Raw genomic sequence first — 26,561 nt, forward strand, 5'->3', positions numbered from 1 at the left:
TTCTTCCCCCAACCCTCCTGCTTCACCAAAGCATTTCTGAAAGTGGCTTCATGTCTCCAAAACTCTGTATTTTAGAAGGCAGCCCCTCCTCTGGGGTTCCAGTTCTCACTGGGTTTCAGTTTAAGTGATTACTCTCCTTATCTGTCAACTCTGGAGAGGGGTGCTAGTGGTGGTAATGGATTGCCATTGTTGCTGATATCCAGGTATATAATTGGTTTCTTTAAGATTTTATTTATTTATTTGAGAAAGAGAGAGTGTGTGCTTGTGTGAGCAGGGGGAGGGGCAGAGAGACAGAGACTCTCAAGCAGACTCCACACTGAGCATGGGGCAGACATAGGGCTCGATCTCACAACCCATGAGATAAGGACCTGGGCCAAAAACCAAGAATCAGACACTTAACTGACTGAGTCACTCAGGCACCCCTCCAAGTGCCTAATTTTGACTTTGTTTTTTTCCTTAACCTGGCCATATCTCTGATTGTACTTTCATTAAAGTCTCTTCATTGAAAATATCAGAGTGAATTATGCTCCCTGACTCATACAAGGGCAAACAAAGGAACATTGTGACAAGCCTGGTGAGAAAGAGAAAAACTGCCCTTGACACGGGGACTTGGTCTGACAAAGTATGGCCTCAGTATCATTAGAAGTTGCCTAACTGCTCACAGCTAGGCCATGTGTTCTCCCTTTAGACACAATCTCTCGGAATGCCAACATCAGACAAGGTCACGCTGTGACCACGATCAACTGCGACTAAACATGGCCATTTCATAATTTTTTCTGGGCACAGACAAAAGCAAAATCACTGTGCATACCACAAAATATCAAACATCCCCCTCTCCTGGCTAATACAAGTGAATGTTGCTTCTTTACCAACTATAGCTATAGCCTTGCTTTATTTAGCCATCCCTCCATCTTGATAAGGTTTATTAAGAGACCCAATCACAGAATTGTGCCCACTTCTGACAGCACATGATCCAGAGCAAACTCACATTTCCTTGGACCCTCTCCCAAATTGCCTAACCAAAGACCAAGTCCTCTAAATTCTTTCTGACACCCTCTAACTGAAATATCTCACAGTTCTCCATGGTCTCCCTCACTTGAAGTGATAAACCCAACTTGTTCAACTATAGGTGTGCTTCCAGTGGTCTTTGACTATAGGGCATTGACAATGGAAATGACCTATACTAGGAAGTCCAAGTTCTTTGATTCAAATTCTCCATCATCTTTGTTCCAAGCAAAACCGATGGGCAAAAACCCTATTACAAAAGCTCTCAAACTAGAAGGTGGTTGAGACTGCCACACCTAGAAAAATCATTCTTTCTAGAAAACTCTGTGGTCATCTATCCCCACTCAGTTCTAAAAAGAAGACAATCCAAACTAGACATCCACTGATATATATGTATAACAATACTTAGAGTAAATATGGCTGCTAGAGGCAACTCCAGGGAATGGGATACATGAGAGACTGATAATAAGAGCTATCCCCACCTAGAAACTGTGACACTGTACCAACCAGTCTGGCTGCCAAAGCCCACTAAAGGCCATAAACATGATCCTGAGTTCTTTTGGTAGCTTGTTATGGGCAGGCTTGAGAAACAGAAATACAAGAGATAGTTCCTCTTGTACTAGAGAGGCCTGAAAACCTGCATTTCTCCTCATCTCAAAGATCCTATGACACTTGCACATTCATACTAACCTGCCCATCACATACCTCTCCTAGGCTAACAACAAGCTGGTGGGGTCAGTGGGACCCTAGAATATTGCAGATAATGGAAAGGGTCAAACTATACCCTGAAGGCTTTGCGTCTTCCACACAGTCCACCTTTTTCAAATAAGTACTGATTCTGCCCCCAAACTCCCTATGCCCAGCACCACCACCTCTTCAGTAGCAAAAAGCTTCCTGATAGGGTGCCTGGGTGGCTAAGTGAGTTGAGTGGCCAACTCTTTGTTTCAGCTCAGGTCATGGTGTCAGGGTGGTGGGACTGAGCTCCCCATCAGGCTTCGTGCTTAGTTCAGAGTCTGCTTCAGATTCTCTCTCCCACCCCCTTTCCCTCAAGCTCACAGTCTCACTCTCAAATAAAAAATAAAATCTTTTTTTAAAGATTTTATTTATTTATTTGACAGACAGAGATCACAAGTAGGCAGAGAAGCAGGCAGAGAGCAGAGAGTCTGATGCAGGGCTCAATCTCAGAACCCTGGGATCATGATCTGAGCCAAAGGCAGAGGCTTTAACCCACTGAGCTGCCCAAACGCCCCAAACAAAATCTTTTTAAAAACATTTCCTAGAGTAGCCTGAGAGTGTTTAAGAAAATGTAAATGTACTCTCCCTTACACCGTGGAACAGGGAATGTGCCAGCAAAGAATCTCAGATGGTAGATGATACACAAGAAATCCTTGCACCTGCTAAATATTGAAGGACTGTGACCTTGAGTCTTTCAATTTAATAACCATAATCAGCCTTATGATTTTGCAGTTTGCAACTCTAACCACCATCCTCTATTATTTTTGTCCACCTGTTCTTACCACTTTCTGCTCCATCTGTCCAGTTAAAACTCTGTTCTATACATCTCTCAGATCCCAGAATCTAACATGGGTGACCTGAATATATTGTCAAAGGCCCTCTGGACCCTTGCCAAAGTCATGTTCAGCCTTAGGCCTTAGAAGTCAGAATGTATGGGATAGGGCATGTACTCTGAAATTTGGTGCTCCGACCCCCCAAAACCTGGGATAAATCTGAAGGCTCATTCTGGGAATGAGTGTCTCCATCATAACTGACTCCGTAGAAAAGATTCAGTCCTCTCATAAGCTCTAAGATAGACACATCAGATCTAAAAGAGACAATAATATCTGTTTCAAGTAAATCTACTTTTTTTTTTTTTTTTTTTTTAAGATACAGCTTCCAGTTCCAGGTTTAGATGTTGATTCTGGTTTCTGGGTGATGATATATTTGGCTTCTTCTCTCTATCCTACTGAACTCAGCCTTCTGACTGAAAGTTGTGCTTCTCTCCACCCCCAGGGAAAAGGTTCCTTTGGTCACAACCTAAGGCAGACTTTGTACCTCGTGCCAACCCTAGAAAGTACTAGGTGCATTGGATACTTTGAACGCTCTTACTCAATAATCTCCACTCTTCTCTCTCTCTCTCTCTTATAATCTGGTCATCCATTCATCCAACCATCCACCCACTCATCTAATCCCCCACTCAAAATTTTTAAGAATTACTATGTGCCAAAGGCTGTTAGACTCTTGGAATAAGACAGGGTCTACATCATCAAGTCTACAATATAGCGGTAAAGAACAGCTTCTAAAAAAAGAAAACCGCCTAAGATGTGGTGTGTACTATAATAAGAAGTCAGAACAGCATGGTGTGGGAGCTTGCTGGTGACTAGCTGCCTTCCTTCCCACCTCCTTCATTTCTGTGACTCCTCTGATCCGGCACATCATTCTCCCCCAACTGGTCTTCAGCACCTGAGCCAGCTGTTTGCCCCACCACCGACATGCCTCCCTTTTTGCACCCACCTTTTCTCTCTTTTCCTTGCATATGAAGTGAGACCCCAGAAGAGATCTATTAAAATGTGTTAGTCATTCCATGGGAGGGACTTGAAACCGGATTTTGAGAGGCTGAATCTCAGGGTGGAAAATGTGTGTCAGGATAATGAGTTGTCTGTATACATTTAATATCTATTATAGAAAAGCAGATGACGTGAAATGCCTGCTGTAACTGGTCTCTTTGGGGAATGATATGAGAGGACTCTATTGACTATATTGACTCTATTGACCCAGCACCACGAGTTTAAAAATGTTTATGTGAAAATACCAAAAAGGGATACACGCAACACTGCCACACACGTATAAGGAAGATTTGAACCAAAGTGCTGGAGACGGTAACCAAAAGCGAAGAAATTTGTCTGCATCCCCTGAGCCATAGAATATAAATGTTCAGGCCTGGGTCAGAGTCCCTGGCCAAGCCAAGCAGGCTCAGAGCCTTTCACCTTGGAGTGTCCTGGCACTTGGTGGCTGCATGACCCTCCCTCACAGAGACTGAGGCAGGTTGTTGGGGAGTGCTCGTCAAAAATTCTTTTGTTTGTTTATTCATTTACTCATGCAAAAAATATTCACGAAGGGCCTCCTGTATGCCAGGCATGGTGCTGGGCTGGCCATGCAGGTGTGAACTCAAAGGGAGTGATATGCACCCTCTTGGAGCTTATATCCTAGTAGCTACTAAGGATAGCCAGAAGCAGGCAAAACTCCAAGGAGTAGGATGTAATCATAGCAGCTCTAATGTTTAACTTCTGTGTGCCGGTGCTAAGTGCCTTCCTTCTATTCATTCATTTAATACTCATCACCACCCTATGGTTAAGGTTATTATCCTCATCTCTTTGATTTTTATTAAGTGTATTATACTCATAGCAAAGGAAACTGAAGTTTGAAGGCATGGAACAACTTGCTCCAGATCGTAGAGTTAGTAAGTGGCTGTCTTTGCCATGTCTGTGTGCTGAGCCCTTGTGCTCTATATAAAGTTCCATGGCAAGAAAGCTGCAACCCATTACCCAGCAAAAGCAAAGCACATCTCTGCCTCCCCTTCTAAGGCCAAGTAAGGGGTAGGCGAGTAAGGAGTGGAAGGAATGGTGCATGGTCCAACTTCAGCCCCATGACTAGGCAGCCAGGGCAATATATAAAAATGGGCATCACATCCTTGCTTCTTCCTCCCAGTGTCTTTCCCTCATCCACCTCTTGTACCGCATGTTCCACTTTCCACTCTGTTCCTCATCTTCCTTGCTTTAAACCTCAGGCCTCCTTTCCCCTTTATGCATTTGCCTTGCCCTCGGGCTTAATGCTACTGCTGTATCTCTATGTAAGAATCCAGCTCTCATCTGGACCTCTTCTGGTTTTGCTCTCCACAGCTCTAGGCAAATGCACTGTCTAAGGTAGTGCAACCCACAACTCTTCAAGTTCACCTGGCACTTGGGTAGGACAAGAGCACAAAGCCTCCCATGGGTGTCCGTATAAAAAGGGTCCTATAGATGGATGCACTATTGGATGTGTCTGAAGCTCCAGGGAAAACAAAGATTTTGATCTTTGATTCTTCCCTTTCGCTATAATCTAAATCAATAAGGCGATTGAAGATAATGTAGAGCGGTACCAGGAAATACTTTTTCACTTTGTATTGAGTTTGGCTTATGGAGAAGTAATAGCAACTGTTGTTTTTTTGTTGTTGTTGTTGTTGTTGTTTGATTTTTTTTTTCTGCCTTTGTTAGCAGCTAGAATCAGAAAGACTTTTCATTTAAAGATTCGATTTCATTTAAAGACTTTTCATTTAGGGATTCGAAAACCTTTTGTTCTGGTTCTCTGCAAAATTTCATTGTATCTTTGGGGAGAAAATCTCTGTCCTGCCTTACAACCTTCTCCTATTTGTAGGAAGCTAACATGGAATAAAGTTCCAGGCGAAAAGCCATTGCCTTTGTCACTCGACAAGAGCTAAAATGTGAGGCTTTGACAGATGACAAATTGATTGTGATTGGGGGAACTATTTATGCCATGAAGGCCAAATCTGAAGGGTAAGAATTTTTTTGTTTACAGGCCTAAAGCTAAAATCAACCTACAAATTTCTTGACAGCCATATTTTCCATTGCTTCTCAGAACTCATCTCTGCTTCTCCCAGCCCAGAGAGGCAATATTCTACAGAAATGACATTCTTACCACTTTTTAGTTAATGGAGTGCTGTTCAAAAAGATCTGTGGAATGTAAGAACTGAGCCAGAAGGAAACTGAAGTCACTCCACGCAAAGAACTCATTGTCCCGTTGGAGAAACCAAGGTCCAGAGAGGGGACCTGCTGGGCAGAGATTAATGAAAGAGCCAAATGGCACCCTGTGCCCAGAGTTTTTCTCAGTCAATTATCTTCCCTTCTGTTGCCTTTCTGCTGGTTCCACGTAATTCCTAGACATGTAGCAGCGGGCAGTTGCCTCCAACCAGCTGCACCCAGAGCTTTGTGTGAGTGTGTTGAAGGAGGAGAATCGCTCGTAAGAAACACTTAAAATAATTGAATTATTAGTGATAAAGACGAGATCCAGCAGCTGCTGCTGCTCCTGACGGCTCATCATTCTCGCATCCTTAGTGACATCTCATTTATCAAACAGCATGATAGGATGATAACTTCACAGAATGAAAAATGCTGACTTTATTTTACAGGGTCTTAAAAAAGTGACTTTTTCTTTTGGGGAAAAAAAGCCAAAATGAAATACATGTTTTCAAAAAGTAAAGTTTCACTTCTCCCTTTAAAATTATTTTCTCTTCTTTTCATATTACATAAAATATGGAAGAGTCTACTGTAAACTCACCATTGGGAACCTACATATATGTTCTCATAGATCTCCATACCTTTCTTGAGGACTTCCTGAAATAATTTTGGTTGGAAGGATATTAGAAGAGGAAGGAGAAACTATGCTTATTTTCCATCTAAAAATTAATTTAAAAGATAGTTGTAACCATGATTGCTTTTTAATTAGGCATATAAATTTTTAATAAAATTAATAAATAGCAACTGCAGAGCAGCATTACCCAAAAGTGGTCCATTGTCTAGTACTCCCATAAGGCAATCTGTTAAAAATTCTGTGGTCAAATGAAATTGAAAAATGCAAATAATATAGTCCCTTGAAAATTTACAATCCATATTAGCTTTTTATGGCTCTGAGATGTCCTGCTGTCAAGACAAATGCATTCCCAAGCTATTTTAAGACAGAGTCTTTTTAATTTTTCATGGAACACATTTTGGAAAACAATGCCATAGATGATACATTTTAAAAGATCAATAATAAGTATTGAAAAAATATAAATACATTTGAAACAATGGAATAAACGCAAGAAATAACTTTCTTTGGTACTGATACTGATAGGCTTCTACTTTGAGCAGATACAAAAGTGAACATAATACAGGAAGTAACTGTTTTCAGACACTGGATAACAGGCAGCTCAGAGTGTGACATTTATGAGAAGAAAAACCCTTTAAGTGAGCCCCAGGGCTGGCTGTCCTTTAACCTGGGGCTGTGTCCAGATAGGGTGCAGAGAGGGGAACCCAAATGGAGCAATTTCACTGAGCTGAGGAGTAGAGATCAGACTTGGAGATGAGACAGCTAGGACTGTGTGGGAGGGTACCAGAAAGAGGGGTTGCAAGGAGAAAGAAGTCCAGCAATCTACCCAGAGGTTGGTCCTCTTGTTTTTGGCCAAATACAACACTCATGTAAAGGAGAGCTCAGTGCCAACCTGGCAGAAAACAGCTATGGGGTGCCTGGGGTGGTGGTGAGCCCCTCGGAGGTCTGGGACTTCTCACAGTGCTGGGAGACATAGGGCTCAACCATCCTGAGTGAGGAGACCCTGCTGCATGCGTGTGCTCTCCATTGAGCACCAGCGGGACTCTCACACTGAACTAAGGGCTGCACTAGATCCCACCTAACAAAGCTTAAAAACAAGCTTCTAAAGAATCCATCCAATCTGCCACTCAATCACTTCCATAACAAAATTCAGTAGTCCTTCCAGAAGGAAAAATATCCAGACTCTCAAAATTAAAGCATTTCCAATGACGAGCATATGATAATAAATAAATAAATAAATAAATAAATAAATAAATATATTCATATATCCATTGTCATATATTTATATATGATATTTATATGTATTTATATCTCTCTCTATAAAAATATATCTAAATATATAATTATATATCTTTTTCTTTAAAATATATCATATTGTATATCTATATGATATGATATCTAAAGATATATATTCATATTTACACATAAAAATATATATATACATATATCCTTTTCTTTAAAAGACCAAAGGATGTAACACACAACAGGAAGTGGTGGGTGGTGGGGGGAACAATGGGAACAGACCCAGAGATGGTCAAGGTGCTGGAATTAGCAAATAAGAATTTAAACCAGCTATAAAAAAATACATATGTTTATAGATTTAAAGAAACATAGACATAGTAAGTGAACAATGGAATTAAACTGAAAAATACAATCCCTGACATAAAACCAAGAAACCCAAGTAAGCATGCAAATATACATTATTCTTTTCAATGACTACTTTAAAAACAACTAGTTATTAATTACTTTCTATAAGAAAGTTTACAGTTTTATGCTTAGGTTTCGTACTTGGATTTTGCAGATTCTGAGGATTTGAAAGAACCCCTAGAGCAGTGAAAAAATCCTATAAGTGTGACTGGAAAAGACATAGAAATTATATATAGACATAAAAATTAGAACTTGGCTGTTAACGGCAAGTTATAAATGATTCATTAGCTGGTTCAACCACAGAAAGTCAGAAAGAATAGTTTCTTTAGTGAGAAGCAAAGAGAAAATATTTCAAAACTAAAATATGAAGCAAGAGCAAGTCATAAAGATGGTCACCCACATGAAAGGAGTTTTATATAATTTTGTCTTCAATCAAAGCAAATTCTTCACATTTCCAGGAGACATTTGCCTCCCTAGGTTTAATCTTTCCATATTACACTAAGTCAGCATGGCAAAGCTTCGGGTTTCCTAGATTAGCTTCTATCTGAAATCTTGTAAGATCCACTAGGTCTTGGGTTAGAAGGGCAAACTGGTATTGCTAAATGGTGTGTGTGTGTGTGTGTGTGTGTGTGTGTGTGTGTGTGTGTGTGTAGAAGTTGTATCCTTAGCCTGTGGATTCTCCTTGCAGGAGGAAGTTCTATCTTTATTCTTGAACAGAGACAGACATAACAAGAGGGAAGCAGGGGAGAGCTGTGGTCCATCCTGAAAGGGGTAGTGTCTTACCACCAACATGGTTTACAATCATTAGCACATGGTAGTAGTAAAAATAGATTGACTTCTGGTTGGTTTGAATATTGTTCTAAAATTCTTCTGCTGCCCAACCCCAGCCACATATACCACAGGTATACATCATATGTCACTCCCTGAATATCTTGCTTGTTACTTTCAGAGGCCATCCTCAATTTAATCAGGCATCAAATAGTCAATTTGCAATAGTGCTGTTACACTCTTATATCTAGAGCAGATATCATTAAGGGTCTGACCTCACCCCAGGGGCTTTGATCTATATTATATAAACCCATTTTTAGTTGTTCTCAACAGAGAAAATGCTCTCATGCATTTTCCTTTCATTTCACTTAAATCTTTTAGTCTTCTTGTACCTTTATAGACACAGATGGATATTTTAATTGTTACTTGACATATGATGAAACTAAGGTCCAGAAAGTAATTGTCTAAAGTCACAAAGTTTGTTGGTGACTATAACTCTACTCGGCTCTCCTATTGTCCAGCTCTGGTTTTGTTTGCTTTTGTTTTTGTTTTTAACCAAATCATGCTACACCATTTAATGTCTATTCAAGTTAATTATTTTTTAATAAAGACTATCAAGAAAGGTATTTGCAAATCTAGATTTTTATCTTTAATATTCCCATTTAGCCAATAAGAAAGCCAAAGTTCAGGAATGTTAACCAGTTTGAGGGGATGGTTGGTTCAATGAAGCCACAGGGACTAGAACACAGGGCCCATACTTTGTTCACTGCACCATAGCCAACCTGGGCTCTATTAGGATCACTGATTTCCATAAGTCTTAGTGACAGAGAATTTTACACCCAGGAATAACAGTCATACAATAAACATTATGTAAAATAATTCAATCTTCTGGCCTTTCCTCTGGTGCTTTAAATATTTTAGCTCAAACTGTGGTGAATTTCCCAAGGGCAGGAAGTTAAAGTCTACACCAAAACAAAGGTTTAGCAACTAATTCAAGAGTTTCTCTTGTATGGATGAAAATTCTGGCCCACCAAGAATGGCTAGACTTGTGGCAAGAGTGGGAAGGCAGGAGAATGTGACCTGAAGGAAAGTCTGCTCTTCCCAGGCCAGAATGATGGTGGGGAAAGGAAGGTATCAGGGCACAGAGACAGTCGGTGGTAGTGGGCAGGCCAAAGCATCCTGACTTCTCATCTCTGGGCTTTAGGCTATAGATAGGAGGTGCATTAAGATAAGTAGGGATTTACCCCAAAGATATGGACATAGTGAAAAGAAGGGGTACATGCACCCCAATGTTCATAGCACTAATGTCCACAATAGCCAAACTGTGGAAAGAGCCAAGATGCCCTTCAACAGATGAATGGATAGAGAAGGTATGGTCCATATATACAATGGAATATTACTCAGCCATCAGAAATGATGAATATCCACCATTTGCATCAACATGGTTGGAACTGGAGGGAATTATGTTAAGTGAAGTAAGTCAAGCAGAGAAAGAATTATCATACGGTTTTACTCATATGTGGAACATAAGCAATAGCACAAAGGACCATAGGGGAAGGGAGGGAAATCCAGAGGAGGAGAAATCAGGGAGGGAATTGAACCATGAGATCTATGGTCCCTAAGAAACAATCTGGGGGTTTCAGAGGGAAGGAAGGTGAGAGGAGGGAGTAACAGGGTGATGGGTATTGAGTCGGGCACATGCTATGATGTGCACTGGGGGTTATACTTAAGTAATGAATCAATGAACACTGCATCAAGGACTAATTATGTACTATACAGTGGCTAAATGAACATAATAATAAAAAATAAAAAAAGCTAAGCAAGGCAAGCATTGTCCTACTGTCATTTAAGACTCTGGAAAGAGATCTTTGGTGGGCTGAATTCACCATATAACCATATCAAAATACATTTGGCAACATGATTAGGTAGGAAGAGGCCTTGATATTTGTTTTCCCTAAATAGCCCTAAATTTCCTAAATAGCTCTAGAACACACCACATTAATTCTACCTAAATGCTAAGCACTTTTAGATGATCTAAAGAACACCTTGAAGGCAAATGCCCATACAGATACAGACCTGCATTACCTCTTAGAGAGATATCTCAGAAATGGCTGATTCTCAAGGCAGATGATGCATAGCAAGGGGAGGTAAAACTCCACAGTAGAGACTGCACGGCTTGTGCCAGAGGCCAGAGAGAAGCCACAGCAGAGATCCAGAACAGTCTGAAATGCTAATGAGAGGTAAAATAGGGTAGAAACAGCCAGGGAGCATCACTAGGCTGAAGCAAGCCCAGGGAGAGACCAGATGACAATAGGCATTAACTGCAACCAGTGACCAGAGACAGTGCCTCAGAGATCAGTGAAGATGGTCCAAGGAAGCCTTGTGGATATGGTTCCTCTCCCAATCAGGATATTCCATAATCTGGTGCCCTCTATTCACATAAGTACTTCAAACTTAGAGAAGCACAGGGGAAAGACAGACAGGATGTTTTGTCTATTTTTGACATTCTTAAATATCATGTGAAGGGACTATCTAAATCATTGCATCAGATTAGGATTTTTGTTGTTGTTCTTTAATTTTGAAATAATCTGAAACTTATAGAGGCGTTTCATGTATAGTACAAAAACTCCCTCTTCAACTGTATGAGGAGTTGTTGACATGATACCTTTTAACCTTCAAATACTTTAACATGTCGTATTTCCAAGAAAAAAAGAAAATTCTCCCCCATGATCACAGCACCAACATTAAAATTAGGAGATTTACATCATCAATACGGGGCTTCTATTTCACCCTCCAGCTCCATTCAGATCCACCAACTGTCACAATAATGTCCTTTGCAGCAAGAAGATACCATTCAGAATCACACAGGGCTCCCGTCCTTAATTATTTCTATTTAGAATGCTACTGTGGCCTTGAAGACTCAAGAGTGTACTTAGTTATTTGGTAGAATATCCCTGGAGTTAGGTTTTCTGATGTTTCCTCACAATTAGATCTAGGTTATTCATCTCTGGTAGGAAGATCACAGAAGACATGCTATGCTCTTCTCATTGCTTCTGATCAGGTGGCATATTTTTCAATTTGCATCACTGATGATGCTCACTTTGATCACTCAGTTAAAGTCTATAAAGTTACTCTCCCCCCCTTTTTTTTAATTAACCAGTATTTTGTGGGGGAGGTACTTTGAAACTACATAAATATCCTGTTCTTCCCCACACTTTCAATGTATTCATTAATTGATTCATAAATTCCTTTTTTTTTCCCCCAGTGGGCTATAATCCTTTACTATCATTGCTTATTTTGATACTCTGTGCCCCTATTATCATTGTTTATTTTGACGTTCACCGTCCTTTTGATATGATTGTGCCTTGAGCACTGAGCTTTCTAGTACAACCAGACGCTCCAGGCTCTGCGACCTGTCTTGCTCAGGAGTGATATGTTCAAGACAGGAAGGGGGAGAGCTGACTAAGTTTCCAGCTGAAGCAGACAAGTTAACTTCTATCTTCCCTACCTCCATCCAGTGTGTGGGAGACAGGATCAATTGCTTCCCCTCTGCTGATATGAGTGGCAGTGTGAGGGAGTTAAAACCTCACCATATGTTTATTATTAAGGAGAGTTGGGTTTACACCTACCTGAGACTTTGTCAGTTCCTGGGTTGATTACTTATGTTACACCTTTTTTTCCTTCCTCTATAGTGCTTAGCAACAGATTTGTGAAACAAAGCGGTAGCATGCATCTGTTTTAGGAACTTCTGTAATGAAAGAACTGGTGACATTTTAACTCTTTCCTAATGTGAGTTAGGGAGATGGGCACACACAAAAAAGATAGCCGAGAGAGGTCACCTGAAAGGTAAACAAACTTCCAATTTTGGAAATGGGGAAAATTGATGGTGAGCAAACCAAACCTTGTCCAGGATTAAAAGGAGCTCTGGGTTTAAGAAGCTTCCGAAGCTTCTCTCAAATAACAGCACATCACAACTTCTCATTATGTCCTACAGATTGTGGGGCAGGTGACAAAACAGCGCTTCAAGCTCCCAAAGGAGCTGCTTGTTTATGTGAAGATGCAACCCGGGTGTAAAAAATTTGTAATGATGTTTTGTTTCGTTTTTTCCAGTGCAGAGTGGTACTTTGAAAGATAATCATTTTCTAGGTTTTTACATTTCTGATATGTTGGATTTTACTAAATATGCATTATTTTATAATCAGAAAAAATTGCAGAGATGTAAGAAATAACAATAGTAAAATAATGGATGAGTACACAGTTTCATTAAAACACTGCATTTTTTCTTTTTTTTTTCTGAAGCATAATGTTACACTGAGTACCATTTATAATTCCTAAGTGTAGAACTTGGGTAAGGTCTATACATCCCAGCAATCACCATTCAGATCAAGATAGAGAATATTTCTGTCACCTAAGATAGTTTCCTTGTCCCTCTCCCCAGCCAATCCCTCCCGAAGGTAACTTCACTTTGACTTGTATCACATAGATTAGGATCAGGAAGCAGGCTCCTGTTCTGACTTGATCATTTATATACAGTGCCTAACTGTACGAGTCTCTCTTCCTCTGCGTGTCTTGGGAAATAGACTAAATGACCGTTATGGACGTTTTCAGTTCTCTTACTCCAGGAGAGAAACGATAAGTAAGGTATTTTCCTCAAGGTCCTAATAAATGAGCAGTAAGAATTATCTCCCAACTTCCAAGCCTAACTCCAGCTAAGCCACAGGGCTTCTGTATAATTAGTTCCTAAAGCTGTAGCAAATAGAGTATATCCAAATGAGAAGGCAATAGTTAATTCTGAAGATTTAATGCTTCATTTATTCACTTTTTACTATTTACTACATGCTAAACATGCCTTTAGCAGGCAATAATAGTCACAGCAATGCCTGCTCCTTGGTCTAGCGGAAGAATAAAAACACCGGTCCAATCTCACCATATGTTGAATCTAAAAAAAAAACCAAACCACAAATGTGAAGAATAGATTGATGGTTGCCAGAGGAAGGGGATGGAGGATGGACAAAATGGGTGAAGGTGGTCAAAGCGTACAAACTTTCAGTTATAAGTGTTGCGGATGTCATGTATGGCATGGCGAGTATAGTTAAGAATACTGTATTGCATATTTTTGAAAGTTGTTAAAAGAATACATCTTAATGGAACTAGAGGGTATTATGCTGAGTGAAATAAGTCAATCAGAGAAAGACAATTATCATATGATCTCCCTGATATGAGGAAGTTGAGAGGCAACATGGGGGGTTTGGGGGATAGGAAAAGAATAAATGAAACAAGATGGGATCTGGAGGGAGACAAACCATAAGAGACACTTAATCTCACAAAACAAACTGAGGGTTGCCGGGGGGAGCAGGGTATGGAGAGGGTGGTTGGGTTATGGACATTGGGGAGGGTATGTGCTATAGTGAGTGCTGCTGTGAAGTGTGTAAACCTGGAGATTCATAGACCTGTACCCCTGGAGCTAATAATACATTATATGTTAATTTAAAAAAAAAGAAAAAGAATACATCTTAAAAGTTCTCATCAGAAGAAAGACAGGTATAAATTTATGAGGTGATAGATGTTAACTAGAATTACTGTGGCATCATTTCATACTACATATAAATATCTAATCATTATGTTATACACCTTAAATTAATGATGTTCGTGTCCATTATATCTCAATAAAACTGAAAGGAATAAAGGAAATGCAGGTCCAAGTATCTGTAGTAGAAGGAAGGAATTCTCAAAGCCACAAGAGAGAAACAGAGCTCTAAGAGGAGAGACAACTTATCTTCAGCTGGGAGATTATGGCAGGATTCGTGGAAGGGTTGACCAGAGAGCCAGACCTTGAATGACCAATAATAATTGGATACACAGAAATAGACTTTATTCCAAAAGTGTGCTATTTACACATGAGAATGGCAGGCTCCATCCATGGAGTAAGCTCAGAGTTTTCTTTTCTCAGCATGGTGAATGGTTGTACAGGTCCTCACAGATTCAACCTTATTCATATCTGCAAGCAAGCAGATCATCTTTGGGAAAACTATGTAACAAATTGATATGAAGAGACATTTCATAGTCATATTAAGAAATCAAGATATATATACATATATATGTGTGTATATATATATATATATATATATATATCCATGGAACCACTGTCAGTTAGTGATTCTGCTCACAACCTTCTGGGCTGTGCTGTGTCCACCTGAAGGGCTCTCAAGTTTTCTGTTTGGTCTGAACAGTAGACATCTTTCACCAGTGCCATAGGAATACCTCTTCTCCTGGAGGAACAGTATGGTTTACATTTCTGATATGTATCATAAGTATGGTTTCCTCCTTGTACAGCTGGTATGAGAGCTTCCTTTTTGATGTGACACTTGTATTAGTGACTCTGAAAGCAAGTGACCCAAAACCTCACTCTCACCAATTTTCATGTGGAGAACCATCCTGAGATCTTTGGATTTCGAGCTCATTTGGGGTGCTCCTCTGTGTGAAGAAAATCCCTTAATGAAGGCAAGGTACTGAAAACCACATTGCTGAGCTCTCAAGGGAAGATTGAAGAAAGAACAAGTCACAGTTATTGACTTGCCTACATCTACTTATTTATTTTAAATAATATATTTTTAAATAATTTAATCTAGATTACCCTAGTTTGAATTACATTGTCTTAATGTCTTTATTACTACCAAAAAGAAATCATTTCCTTTTCATAAACATGTTCTAAGTTCCACTCATGTGCTAGGAGTTGATACTATATGAAAATTCAAAAGACGGAAGATCAGTTTCTCAATATCATGTGTCATAATTCTCAGAACAGTCATCAAGCACGAACCAGATACAAGCATTTTTCTAGGTGCTGGGGAAAAGGACTGGTAAGAGACCCATGGGTTTATTTCTTATCATTCTTCTGTTTTTTGTATGAAGAAATTACAGTCAGAGGGGTTATGTGATTTAACCAAGGTCACATGATTAAACTGTAGAGTCCAGACAAAAACATCCTCTCCAGGATTAGAGGTTTCCATTACAGTTTTTTTTTAAAGTTTCATACCTTTTTTATAGGAATAAAAGAAATCTGACATAAATTTTCTCATAATAGACCTATATTTTGATAGGCTAGGATTTGTTGACTAAGGAAATTATATTATCTCCTCTTCTCAATAAAGCAAGGTAGATTATACTAGATACATCCAGAGTTTTCTCACTGATGTGTGTTCACAGAGCCAGCTTGCCTAGGTTGGAGTGGGGGAGTCTTACTTAGCCTGTTCGGTTCTTTAGGAAAGAATATATATAGATGAGAGCAAGACATGTTGCTGTGGGCTTTAATTTGCTAAAAATTTATAACAAGTAAAAACTAAAAGAACTAATATAATTTCCTCCTAAAAGGAGCAATTGCTACCCATAGTGTAGTGATGATTGCATTAGGTCAACTACATAACTGGGACAAGAAATAGTTTGGAGTTAATATGCATTTTTCATTCTGTTTTGTTTTCTACTCCAGTCTCCACCAGTTGAAATATGACTGTTGCTATCATTTATGCTCTCTGTTTATCTCCTACTTTCTCCAGTTTGTGTCTGATTTGAAAGAGGCTAGCCCTCCTTCTTCATACAACAGCTTACAGATGCATAGAACCATGTACTACTTTTCCAAACCTTGCTTTCAATGTTATTTATTTGTTCATTCACGAATTCATTTATCAAACCCTAGTTGAGCATCCACTATGTGGAAAGGCATTGGGTTTGCTACTGGGGTTATGACAGTCCTCAGAGAAAAGCAAGCAAGTTCTTTGTAACAAATGTCACCATAAACATTACCTTAGAGTGCTCGGGGATAACTTAGGAAGACCCTCTGACCCACACCTGGAAGTGAGGGAAATGACTTCTCTGTCCTTCTGATTCTACAACAAAACTGTAAGACACCTTTGACCTTCCCTCATTGCGTAGAACAAGAAACTGAGTTTCATAGAATTCAAGAGACCTCTTTTTCAGTCATTCACACAGCAACAAAAATATGATGGCCTGTTCAGTATCAGGCACTGTTCTTGGCATAGAAAATAGAGTCGTGAGGAAAAAAGATAAAAATCCCTGTGCTTAGAGATATTACATTTTATTGAGAGAGGAAAGGTTCAAATGCATCTATAACATATAGGACGTTAATTGGCGCTAAAGAGGAAGCTAAAACAAGTGAAATGTATATAGAATAATCTCGGTTACCGGCAGGGAGCAGCGGTGGCTATCTTATGAAGACTAGTCATGGAAGGTCTTTCTAATAAGATGACTGAGATTAATTAGAACTGAGACCTGAAGGAAGTGAGGCAATCAGTCTTCTAGAGGAATAGGGTTTTCCAATTATGCTTAATGTGTTTGAAGAATGACAATGTGATTGTTATGACTAACATAAGGAAAGAAGTAAGAAATACATCAGATTGGGCCCTATAGAGCATGGGTCAGATTTTGGATCTGACACTAAGTATAAGAAGCTTTAAGCAGAGCCCTGATTTCTTTTTTCACTTAGGTTTTGAAAGGATCTTTCTGACTGTGCTGATAAGACAGTGAGCAGCAAGGAAAAGGGTGGGGGAGTTCATTCAGAAGGCTATTTAACAGATATGACTGTGAAGGTCCTGGACTTGGGCAGAGTAGCAGGATGGGGGAGGTAAGAAATGACCTGATTCTGGATTCAGTTTGATGGTGGAGTCAACAGGATTTGCTGATGGATTGAATATGAGATATGGAAGAAAGAGAGGGGTCAGATGTCTCTTAGAATGATGAACAGAACAGACAGGGGCCTGACCTCAGGGACTTTATCTACTGTTGGGATAGGCAGCCAATAAACTAGCAAACAAATACATGTGATTACAGTTTGTGATAAGTACTAAAAAGGAAACAACAGAATGCTATGCTATGAAATAAGCAGTGCTCTCTGCTTTCAGTAGGGGAGTGAGGGATCATCTCTCTGAGGAGGTGGTATTTAAGCTAAAGACAGAATGAGAAGGGGTCCTCCATACAAAGATGCAGGTATAGAATGTGCCAGGTGGAGGCTCCAGTAAACACAGTTCTCATGGCTGCAAAGCAGGAAAACCAGGAATTAAAGCAGTCTGCCCAACTCTTAAGCCTCTTGTTTTGTTTTGTTTTGTTTTGTTTTTCCCCTACTCTTACATTTTCTAGCACCATGGTTTCCAAGGTATGCTCTCCAGACCCCAGAATTCCCTGAGACACTTTCAGGGGGTCCCCCAGGCCAAAACTCCTTTCACACTAATGCTAAGCCATTATTTGTTCTTTTTTATATTAATTCTTTCACAAGTCTACAGTGTTTTCCACAGGATGTATGATATGGCAACAGATTGAATCCAAAGCTGATATAAGAATCCAGCTTCTTCTACTGAGCCAGATGTTAAAGACATTTAAAAACATGGAAAGCAATGCCCCTTTTGCCATTAGATTATTTTGGTTTTGTAAAACAGTTCTTTTTCATAATGTGTTTTTATATTTACACAAAAAAGAACTATTAATATTATTTTCAACAAATTTTTTTAAATTGCTATTTTTTAAATTGTTCAGTATTTATTTTTAATGGTAAATATTAACAGATATAACTCACAAAAACAAAAGTTCCTTGGAACCTCCATAATGGAGGTTCCATATGGATTCCTCCAATTCCATATAAATTCCATATGGAATCGTCCATAATTTTTTTGAGTGTGAAGGATTCTTCATTCTCTTAATGATGGTATTAAGGAGGACATGTATTGCATGGAGCACTGAGTATTATACTCAAATAATGAACCATGGAACACTACATCAAAAACTAATAATGTACTGTATGGTGACTAACATAACATAATTTTAAAAAAAGACAAAAACAAAAACAAAAAGCAGTGTGAAGTATCCTGAGACCAGAAGCCTAAGAACTGCTCTTCCAGCATTTAATGTTAAAACTCCCCAATTTGTACTTGGTCTCTAGACGTAAAATCCCCTTTGTATCAAGAATTTTCCTTAAAACTTAACAGTAAGAATTGTGAACATTAACTGAGTGTTTTCTACGTTCTAAACATGACTTAAATGCTTTACAATATTTTTACTAGTTTAATCCTCTCAAATAAACCTATGAAATGGGTGTTTTATCATATCCATGTTATAGAGAAGAAACCAAAGAACAAAGACAATGGAAACCTGTCCTGGTCACATAGCTATAAGTGGTAGTCGAACTGGGATTGGAACCCAAGCTGTCTTGCTCTACAAACACCATTCCTAACCATCAGTGATAATTTAAATTGTGTGAACAAATAAATGAAGATTTAGCATTAATACTACATAAACCCCACTTGCAGAGGGTCACAGGAGCTCTGACTGACTGACGGATCCATGTCAGGCAGGATGGTGCCTGAAGTATCACTGACAGGAAGAGTGGGAAGCAGGTGAAAGCCTTGGGCTAGGGATCTCTGAGCAGCAAGCCAAGGAAATTCAACCTCTGCCATCAAGTCCCACAGGAAAGCATGAATCAGGACGAGTCCAGGCCACAAAGTTCAAATTTGTGTGGGTACTAGACACAAACCAAGGGAAGGAGTGAACTCAATCATCTCTCAGCACAGTGGCTCCCTGTCCCTCTGACTCTTCCCCCAGACATCACCTCTGTAGGGAAGGCTTGGTTGAGATTGGAAAATTTTCCTTCTCTCCTTCCACCCCACCCAAACAAGAGTGAATGAGTGAGCAAGAGGATTCCAGACAAATAATAGGAGAAAGGCTGGAGTGCCCATGACTCAACTTTATTTACTAAAGGAGTCAAGGTTCATCGGTGGACCCCCCAGTTTAATGGCATCAGGTTAGGGAAAATACCCACATCAGGATTAATTTTACAATAACACACTTTAACTAGTAGATTAAACAATCATACATGGTTGGTAGACTTTAGCTTGAAGTGTCTAAATTAAGTCATACAAAAATTCATAAATGCACATTTATTAAAATCAAGTATGAAGACCAGAAGCAATAAAGGATAAAAATCGAATTGTATTTTACTGAGCATAAATATAATTTATAATGAGATCTGAAAAATGGTATTTAAAGTTTTTCTCTTAGCAGAATGAGATATAATTCCCACTTTCCGGATAATGTAATTACAAGGTGAAAGGGAACTTCTTATATATGAGAACCCATAGTCTCATCTGTCATAGGCCACATAACCTCTTTCTCTCTCTCCTTGACTAAGATGAGTTCAGACTCACAGAGTCTATATTATGCAAATGAAATAATGGAGGAGAGGAGAGGAAACGCAGAACCTCCTTGGCTTATACTGGAAAGAGATAATGTAATATGAACACTCTCCTTAAGAGGTATTTGGAACCTTCCGTATGCCCTACCCCATCCCATTCCCATCCCTAACCTACAAAGGCGGGCACCATCTAAATAGTCTTGTCAGATGTGTATTCATTTCTGAAAGTATGTTGCTTAGCGTGGCATGTTCTGAACACTAGGCGATGGCATCACATTGTGGGTGTTCTTCTGCAACGTGCTTTGGACTCTCCACGCTCAATTTCTGAGACTCATCTGTGCAGCGGAGTTCATGGATCTTCCCTGAGTGAAGGATACTAGCTCAGGCCTCCTGCCTATTTTCTTCGTTCATTCTCCTTTTGACTGATACCTTGGTTGTTGCCGGCATTTTGCTTTACATATGCTGCTTCTGTGAGCCACCTTGGACATGAATCTTGGGGAACACATATAAGAATAACTTCAGAATGTATATCTGGAACTACAAGCGCAGAGCTATGCAGCTTGCATGTTTTCAGCTGCACTCCATAATGTCATTTTCGTAATCAATTACTGAGAGAAATGAGCTAAAATCTCCCACAGTGATGATGAATTTTAAAATTTCTCTTTGCAGTTCCAGCAATTTTGGCTTTATAGCTTTAAAATGAGAGATGATTCCCTTCACATTTATTGTGAATTTGTGAATAATGATATGTTTGAATTTATTTATACTGCCTTATATTATTTTACTTTTTCTGGGGACTTTCCCCCCCTTTTCTAGATTTCTTTCTGATTTATTGGCATTATGGTGGATTTCACTGTTGCTGTTGTTAAAAATGGGATGCAATTATTTCTCTCCTTGTAAGCAAATCCCTTTACAATAAGACTGTATTTCCTTCTATCAAGAGGTGAAAGAGAAGCTAAGGCCAGTTCTAAGTCTAGACTGAGAGTCTGCAAACTACAGCAACTGGCCAAATCTGGCATCTTATTTTTGTAAATAAAGATTTATTGGAACAAAGTCACGCCCATCCATTTACAAATTGTCTACAGATGCCTCTTGGCAAAATAGCAGAGTCCAGCAGTCACAATTCTTGAGTGGTGTGGCCTGCAAAGCCTAAAATATTTACTGTGTGGGTCTTTTCAGAAAAAGTTTGCCTACCTCTAGCCTAGGGCTTTCATTCATTCTATCAGAACTTGTCCAGTTGCCCCGTGAACAAGAACAAGTAGTCCACCGGAGGATGAGAGTCCACGTGGAGCTGAGATGAGTTTTCCTGCATAAATCCAGTTCAGATTATCCAGCTCCCAGAGACCAAGCACCCAATGACATTGCATAGATGATTCCACTAGCCCAGATTAGCAGAACTGCCTGATGAGCAGTACATGAACTCATGAGTAACAATACGTGATTATTGTTTTAAGGTGCTAAGTTTTAGGATAATTTGTTACACATTTAATACAAAGTCTTTGGGATCTGCTTTTTTTTTTTTTTCATTTCATTTCTCCCTCTAGATACGATTTTTATTCTGTTAGTGCTCACTCTAAAAACTTTAATGTGCAAAGGTTAAAGTAAATCATTTTTTCCTTCTTCATAAACAATGCAAAGCCCTCAGATGACTAACTCTGATCAGCTGTTCTCAGTTTACATGCTCTTACTGTACAGAATTTTGGTTCCACTTTATTTAATTCTATAAATTAGACATTATTGCTATTATTTTATACTATTAGTTTTTGCCTAGATTTACTCATATATTTGTCTATGTCTTGTTATTCCTTCTTGCACCTCAAAGTTTCAATCTTTATGAATGTCTTCTGTAAGAGTTGGTTATTGGCACATTCTCTCAGTTTTTTCCTAAAAGTATTTAATTCTACCCTTATTATTAGAAGATACTCTTATGAAGTATGTAATTCTGGATTCATAGTTATTTTCTCTCAATACCTTGAAGATATTATTTCATCTTTTATATATAGCTGCTCTCACTTTAATAATAATTCCTCTAGAAGATCTGTCTTCCCTCTCCATATGGATAATCTGCCTTCTCTCTTTGTCTTTGTCTTCTGTGATACGACATCTATTTGTAGATTTCTTTTTTACCTTATTTATACTCGTCAGCATTTTCCATTTTCTGGAAATACTTTTTTTTAATACATTTGCAATGTTTTTGGACACTAACTCATCACAAATGGACTCTCTCCTGCTGCTGTTCTGTGTTTCTTTTGCAACATCAGATAGACATATGTCAAGTTTTTCACTCTCTTCCATTTCATTCATTCTCATTTTTAGACCTTCTAGTAGTTTTTCTGTCTGGGAAGCATTTTGAATATTTTTTTCTGTCTTCTTGTTTATGGATTCTTTCTCCATTTATTAAATCTGCAATTTCAAAGCTCCATAACATCCAGTACCATGCAATGTCTATAGAAATACTTTAAAATTGTGAAAAGAATATGTTAATAAATACATGAATCAATTTATGGACATAAACTTGATGTTGGATGATAGAGGTTCTGAGCTGATGAGTTGAGGATTTCTGAGGGTTTTGGAAATCTAATAAGAATCAGCACACTAACCAAGCATAGCCATAGACACAGGTTGCTTTTACCTGAAATAAATGTGAGTGATGGTGTGATGATTTCAAGGGAAATTTTTATGAAGGTATGTATTGCTGAATTAATAAAAATTTGTGGCCCTTCTCCCAGCCATCAAATAATAAAAATGCAAGTATTATTGTATTTGTGTAATATTTTATATTGAAAGCAGGTTCTACTCAAAAGATTGAAAACACTAACATCAACATAGCATGTGTGATCATCATTACAAGTGACTTTTAGTAGTGTATGCATTTATTGAAGAGACTTAAAGCTAAATCTCCTTTCTGGTCATCTACACTCACAATTAAAAGAATTACTGGCCTATATCATTCCCTAGAGGGAGTGATCCCTCCTAATAATGCAACAATGGCCAGGCAGGTTGCTCTCTTAAGCTGCCTTAAGAACTCATGGTTATTTCACAAGGCAAGGCTTCTTTCTCCCATACTGTGTCACACACCACTAAGGCTCCACTGAAACCGCCAAAGCATAATGGGCCAAAAAAACTGTTCCCATCTTGTAATTTTTATATTTCTTCACAAAAACCAAGATTTATTCAATCACTTGAATGAACTATTAGTCAATCAAGAAAGGGAGTGTTTAACTTTCAGAATGTTCATAAAAATTAATCAAATGTGATAAAAGGTACGAAAGCACCATAAAAAGAGAAAAGCACTGTAAAAACAAAAGGAATTATTTTCATTATTAAGTTATTAATATTGAAATAGGTAACATTTAATAGCACTGTGAGCACTTGGCATTTGTTTTCTTCCTTTGGGCAATTATAAAAGCTAAGAAAGTAATATTGTGAAGATTTTTTTCCATAATCATTGGAGCATTTCTAATTAACACCCTTTCTTTATACATGAAGAACTAATATATCACAGTAACATTCAGAGAAGTAAGGCCTTATTTGGTTTTTAACCCTTGGATAATAGCAGGCTCATACACCATGGAAAGGGCAGGGATGGAGCTACAGCATATATTCATGATTCAGAATTTGTATTATGAAAGAAGAAAAAAAGATGTTCTCTAGGCCAAAGAATTCACATTTGAAAAACCACTGTCCACTGCATGTTTGTGTGTAAGTTGAAGTCAGTACTCCCTGAATATGATATGGGACAATCCCCATTGTCCCTCCCTTTTTTAATAGAAAATAGGATTTATTTTTACATTTAAAATGAACACAAATAATGTCGCAGAAGTGCATTATATACATAATCAGTAGATTTATTAAATACAGAAAAATCAAAGCCCTCCAGAAAATACATGTTGACTTTCTTCTGGAGCACCTGGCACATACAGGCTATTTTCATTCTCACCAATTCATTGACAAGGCCCAGCTCGCAGTGGGACTGTTCCCAGGTTCAGCTGCTTCTATCCCCATGGACTCTCCTCAAAAACCACAGCAGCAAACCAACAGGATTCACAGTGGCTGGAATAAAATCCCCATTGTCCACATTAGCCTCTGCAGAAGTTTAGTTGAAAGCTCTCCCCAAGGAGTATTTCTGCATTCTGTCTTTGGGTTCATACTCCGTGGTGGTAAATGGATTAACACAGCAGTCTCTGATAGTATGATAGATGAAGTCAGAAAAGCAATTTTCTAAACACCCTTTCCTTACTTGATGGATGCTTCCATTTCCATCTCTTCCCTCGGGGCTCTTTGTGTGCAAAATCTTTCTTCTGAAAGGCGTTTTCCAATGCTATTAGTACCTAGTGGATTTATGATATTCTCTCATGCAAACAGTCTTTCTGCTATTATGTAGGTAGAGTCTGCTCTGGGGTTCTATGCAAAATGATATCCTACTTCTCTGATTAACAGCTTCCACTGGATTGATATTTTAAAGTCTGAGACACTGCTGCTATGAACAGTGGAGTGCATATGGCCCTTCTTTTCACTACATCTGTATCTTTGGGGTAAATACCCAGTAGTTCAATTGTTGGGTCGTAGGATTATTTGAGGAACCACCACACTGTTTTCCAAAGTGGCTACACCAATTTGTATTCTCACCAACAATGTAAGAGGGTCCCCCTTTCTCCACAATGGGGAACTGGGGCTGGAGCAGCTGTTTCAGGATTTTTCCCCCAATTTGTTGTTTCTTGCCTTGTCAATTTTTGCTATTCTAACTGGTGTAAGGTGGTATCTCAATGTGGTTTTGATCTGAATTTCAAAATGTGGAAAGAGCCAAGATGCCCTTCAACAGACTAAAAGAAAAAATGTGGTCCATGTATACAATGGAATATTACTCAGCCATCTGAAAGGATGAATACCCAGATTTTGCATCAACATGGATAGGACTGGAAGAGATTATGCTAAGTGAAATAAGTCAAACAGAGAAAGTCAATTATCATATGGTTTCACTTATTTGGGGAACATAAGGAACAGCATGGGGGGTATTAGGAGAAGGGAAAAATGAAGGGGGAAAAACCAGAAAGGAAGAGGATCTGTGAGAGACCGTGGACTCTGGGAAACAAACAGAGAGTTTTAGAAGGGAGGGTGTGAGCCTGTGATGAGCATCAAGGAGGGCAGATTGTATGGAACACTGGGTGTATACGCACACCATGAATCATGGAACAGTACATCAAAAACTAATGATGTACTACTGTATGGTGACTAACATAACACAATAAAAAAAATCAACAACAACAACAAAAAAAGTCTGAGACATAATTTGGCTCCAAAAAACAACACTTATTTTCTCCTAATTAAGCCCAAGGGCAGCCAAAACTCATCATCTGCCTGGGGGAACATTTACCCTCTTCGACATTTAGCTGTGTCCTGTGGTACTCCGTTGTTGTCACCAGCACCTCAGCCAATAATCTTACTTGGTTCCATCATAAACTTCAGCAGGGGCCAGAGTATGCATTCTGATCACACTAATTAGCATGCATTTCTCTTCTTTAACCCCTCTCCTTTGTACCTGGAAGCATCTGCATGCCTATGATGAATGAGAAAGAAGCTGTCAAGAACAATGAACAAAGACATCAAATTTGGGAGGGTGGAATTTTTGGCAAACAGTCGTCCAGGATTTAGGTGTAAGGTGGAGAATTTTAAGGTAGTTATCATTCAGCTGAACTATTTACTGTTTCCTCTCCCTTGTCCTCACCTCCTTTATTAAAAACAAAACAAAACAGGGGCGCCTGGGTGGCTCAGTGGGTTAAGCCGCTGCCTTCGGCTCAGGTCATGATCTCAGAGTCCTGGGATCAAGCCCCGCATCGGGCTCTCTGCTCTCTAGGGGAGCCTGCTTCCTCCTCTCTCTCTGCCTGCCTCTCTGCCTGCTTGTGATCTCTCTGTCAAATAAATAAATAAAATCTTTAAAAAAAAAACAAAAAAAACAAAACAAAAACAAACAAACAAACAAAAACACTCTGGTAGCAGAGAGTTGAGAAGAGTATTTAGGTGCTTAAAAAGAATTTAAAATAGTGGGCAAGTAACAGAGGAACAAACTCTCTTTTGAAACTTGGGGAATACCAGAAACAGCTTCTAGTTGAAGGTTTTTGAGAACAATTTCCTTTCTGGCAACAGTCCCCTCACCACCTGGCCATTGGAAGGTGTAGTTAGGTGACAGAAATGAATACAGAGAGCAGATGCTGAGGACAGCCCCTTCTTAAATTTTCCTGTAATCTCACAAATGGTGAGAAAGAGATCCAAAATTTCATATCCATACATGGAATATGGAAATTTATTGAAGGTGAGAGCCATTACCGGACAAAAATTTCCTTAAAAAAGTGAAGGGGGCACCTGGGTGGCTTAGTGGGTTAACCATCTGCCTTCAGCTTAGGACATGATCCCAAGGTCCTCTGCTTCTTCTTCTCCTGCTCTTCCTACTTGTGCTCTCTCCTTCTCTGTCAAATAAATAAATAAAATCTTAAAAAAAAAAAAAAGAAGAAGAAGAAGAAGAAAGAAAGAAAGGAAAAGAAAAGAAAAGAAAAGAAAAGAAAAGAAAAGAAAAGAAAAGAAAAGAAAA

The sequence above is a fragment of the Enhydra lutris genome, unplaced genomic scaffold (genome assembly GCF_002288905.1).
Source record: "Enhydra lutris kenyoni isolate GAN:26980312 unplaced genomic scaffold, ASM228890v2 scaffoldscaffold39, whole genome shotgun sequence".
NCBI lineage: Eukaryota > Metazoa > Chordata > Mammalia > Carnivora > Mustelidae > Enhydra > Enhydra lutris.